This window comes from Dama dama, chromosome 14 (assembly GCF_033118175.1).
Source record: "Dama dama isolate Ldn47 chromosome 14, ASM3311817v1, whole genome shotgun sequence".
In the NCBI taxonomy this organism is placed as follows: Eukaryota; Metazoa; Chordata; class Mammalia; order Artiodactyla; family Cervidae; genus Dama; species Dama dama.
Window position 1 is genome coordinate 4881052 of NC_083694.1, and position 4414 is coordinate 4885465.

Consider the following 4414-nt stretch of genomic DNA (forward strand, 5'->3'; position numbering starts at 1 on the left):
AACTCATTCTATGAGGCCACCATCACCCTAATTCCAAAACCAGACAAAGATGCCACAAAAAAAGAAAACTACAGGCCAATATCACTGATGAACATAGATGCAAAAATCCTTAACAAAATTCTAGCAAACAGAATCCAACAACATATTAAAAAAATCATACACCATGACCAAGTGGGCTTTATCCCAGGAATGCAAGGATTCTTTAATATCCGCAAATCAATCAATGTAATACACCACATTAACAAATTGAAAGATAAAAACCATATGATTATCTCAATAGATGCAGAGAAAGCCTTTGACAAAATTCAACACTCATTTATGATTAAAACTCTCCAAAAAGCAGGAATAGAAGGAACATACCTCAACATAATAAAAGCTATATATGACAAACCCACAGCAAGCATCACCCTCAATGGTGAAAAATTGAAGGCATTTCCCCTGAAATCAGGAACAAGACAAGGGTGCCCACTCTCACCACTACTATTCAACACAGTGTTGGAAGTGCTGGCCACAGCAATCAGAGCAGAAAAAGAAGTAAAAGGAATCCAGATAGGAAAAGAAGAAGTAAAACTCTCACTGTTTGCAGATGACATGATCCTCTACATAGAAAACCCTAAAGATTCTACCAGAAAATTACTAGAGCTAATCAATGAATATAGTAAAGTTGCAGGATATAAAATTAATACACAGAAATCCCTTGCATTCCTATATACTAACAATGAAAAAACAGACAGAGAAATTAAGGAAACAATACCATTCACCATTGCAACAAAAAGAATAAAATACTTAGGAGTATATCTACCTAAAGAAACAAAGGACCTATACATAGAAAACTATAAAACACTGATGAAAGAAATCAAAGAGGACACAAACAGATGGAGAAACATACCGTGTTCATGGATTGGAAGAATTAATATTGTCAAAATGGCTATTCTACCCAAAGCAGTCTATAGATTCAATGCAATCCCTATCAAGCTACCAACGGTATTTTTCACAGAACTAGACCAAAGAATTTCACAATTTGTATGGAAATACAAAAAACCTCGAATAGCCAAAGTAATCTTGAGAAAGAAGAATGGAACTGGAGGAATCAACCTGCCTGACTTCAGACTCTACTACAAAGCCACAGTCATCAAGACAGTATGGTACTGGCACAAAGACAGAAATATAGATCAATGGAACAGAATAGAAAGCCCAGAGATAAATCCACGAACCTATGGACACCTTATCTTTGACAAAGGAGGCAAGGATATACAATGGAAAAAAGACAACCTCTTTAACAAGTGGTGCTGGGAAAACTGGTCAACCACTTGTAAAAGAATGAAACTAGAACACTTTCTAACACCATACACAAAAATAAACTCAAAATGGATTAAAGATCTAAATGTAAGACCAGAAACTATAAAACTCCTAGAGGAGAACATAGGCAAAACACTCTCCGACATAAATCAAAGCAAGATCCTCTATGACCCACCTCCCAGAATATTGGAAATAAAAGCAAAAATAAACAAATGGGACCTAATGAAACTTAAAAGCTTTTGCACTACAAAGGAAACTATAAGTAAGGTGAAAAGACAGCCCTCAGATTGGGAGAAAATAATAGCAAATGAAGAAACAGACAAAGGATTAATCTCAAAAATATACAAGCAACTCCTGAAGCTCAATTCCAGAAAAATAAATGACCCAATCAAAAAATGGGCCAAAGAACTAAACAGACATTTCTCCAAAGAAGACATACAGATGGCTAACAAACACATGAAAAGATGCTCAACATCACTCATTATTAGAGAAATGCAAATCAAAACCACAATGAGGTACCATTACACACCAGTCAGGATGGCTGCTATCCAAAAGTCTACAAGCAATAAATGCTGGAGAGGGTGTGGAGAAAAGGGAACCCTCTTACACTGTTGGTGGGAATGCAAACTAGTACAGCCGCTATGGAGAACAGTGTGGAGATTTCTTAAAAAACTGGACATAGAACTGCCATATGACCCAGCAATCCCACTTCTGGGCATACACACTGAGGAAACCAGATCTGAAAGAGACACGTGCACCCCAATGTTCATCACAGCACTGTTTATAATAACCAGGACATGGAAGCAACCTAGATGCCCATCAGCAGATGAATGGATAAGGAAGCTGTGGTACATATACACCATGGAATATTACTCAGCCATTAAAAAGAATTCATTTGAACCAGTCCTAATGAGATGGATGAAGCTGGAGCCCCTTATACAGAGTGAAGTAAGCCAGAAAGATAAAGAACATTACAGCATACTGACACATGTATATGGAATTTAGAAAGGTGATAACGATAACCCTATATGCAGAACAGAAAAAGAGACACAGAAATACAGAACAGACTTTTGAACTTTGTGGGAGAATGTGAGGGTGGGATATTTCAAAAGAACAGCATGTATACTATCTATGGTGAAACAGATCACCAGCCCAGGTGGGATGCACGAGACAAGTGCTCCGGCCTGGTGCACTGGGAAGACCCAGAGGAATCGGGTGGAGAGGGAGGTGGGAGGGGGGATCGGGATTGGGAATACATGTAAATCCATGGCTGATTCATATCAATGTATGACAAAACCCACTGGAAAAAAAATAATAATAATAAAAATAAATAAATTAAAAAAAAAAAAAAAAAAAATCAAGTACAGACACAAATATATATTTCACTGAAGAGAATATACAGGAATATATATTCATATATATATATGAAGAGAATATACAGGAAAGCAAGCACATGAAAAGATATTCAACTTCATTAGCCATTAGGAAAGTGCAAATTAAAGCAACAATGGGACAGCATTGCACACCTATCTGCATGACTACTATGAAAACAGTAAAAATACCAAATGCTAGCACTGATGTAGAGGAAATAGATGACTCATACATTGTTGATAGGAATATAAAATGGGAAATTCACTTTGGAATACGTAAATGAGCTATCAAACCATGAAAAGAAAATGGAAGAAACTCACATGTATTTTACTAAATGAAAGCAGCCGATCTAGAAAGGCTAGCTAGTGTATGGTTCTGTTTATATGACATTCTGGAAAAGGCAAAACTATGGAGTAATAATATGATTTGCAGAGACTGAGGGTAGGGACAGATGAATCAGCTGAGCTCAGAAGATTTTTAGAGCAGTGAAACTACTCCGTGTGCTACTACAATGGTGAGTGCATTTCACTATATACTTATCCAAATCCATAGATTGTACAACACCTCTGAGTGATAATGATGTATCAGTGTAAGCATGCATAGCTCTGAGGGAGTAAGTGAAAGTCCCTCAGTCGTGTCTGACTCTTTGTGACCGCATGGACTATACAGTCCATGGAATTCTTCAGGCCAGAATACTGGAGTGGATAGCCATTCCCTTCTCCAGTGGATAGTCCCAACCCAGGGATCAAACCCAGGTCTCTCACGCTGCAGGGAGTTTTTGTTTTTGTTTTTTTTTGCTTTTTTTTTAATCAGCTGAGCCATCAAGGAAGCTTGCACAACTCTAGTGGAGATGCTGAAAATGTGGGAGGCTATGCATGTGTCAAAGCAGGAAGTATATTGTAAATTGCTGTACCTTCTGGTCAGTCTACCTTCAACTGCCCTTAAAAATAGTCTACTAAAAATTGCATAGATATAAATACATATGCAAGCATGTGCATTCATACACACAGATTAATACAAATAAAATGTATATTCTTGCCTCCTTTGTCGAAGATAAGGTTTCCATATGTATGTGGATTTATCTCTGGGATTTATTTTGTTCCATTGATCTATATTTCTGTCTTTGTGCCAGTACCATACTGTCTTGATGACTGTGGCTTTGTAGTAGAGCCTTAAGTCAGGCAGGTTGATTCCTCCAGTTCCATTCTTCTTTCCAAGATTGCTTTGACTATTTGAGGTTTCTTGTATTTCCATACAAACTGTGAAATTATTTGTTCTAGTTCTGTGAAGAATACCGTGGTAGTTTGGTAGGGATTGCATTGAATCTATAGATTGCTTTGGGCAGTATACTCATTTTCACAATATTGATTCTTCTAACCCATGAACACGGTAATTTCTCCATCTATTTGTGTCCTCTTTGATTTCTTTCATCAGTGTTTTATAATCTTCTATGTATAGGTCTTTTGTTTCTTTAGGTAGATATACTCCTAAGTATTTTATTCTTTTTATTGCAATGGTGAATGGTATTGTTTCCTTAATTTCTCTTTCTGTTTTCTCATTGTTAGTGTGTAGGAATGCAAGGGATTTCTCTGTGTTAATTTTATATCCTGCAACTTTACTATATTCACTGATTAGCTCTAGTAATTTTCCGGTAGAGTCTTTAGGGTTTTCTATGTAGAAGATCATGCCATCTGCAAACAGTGAGAGTTTTACTTCTTCTTTTCCTATCTGGATTCCTTTTATT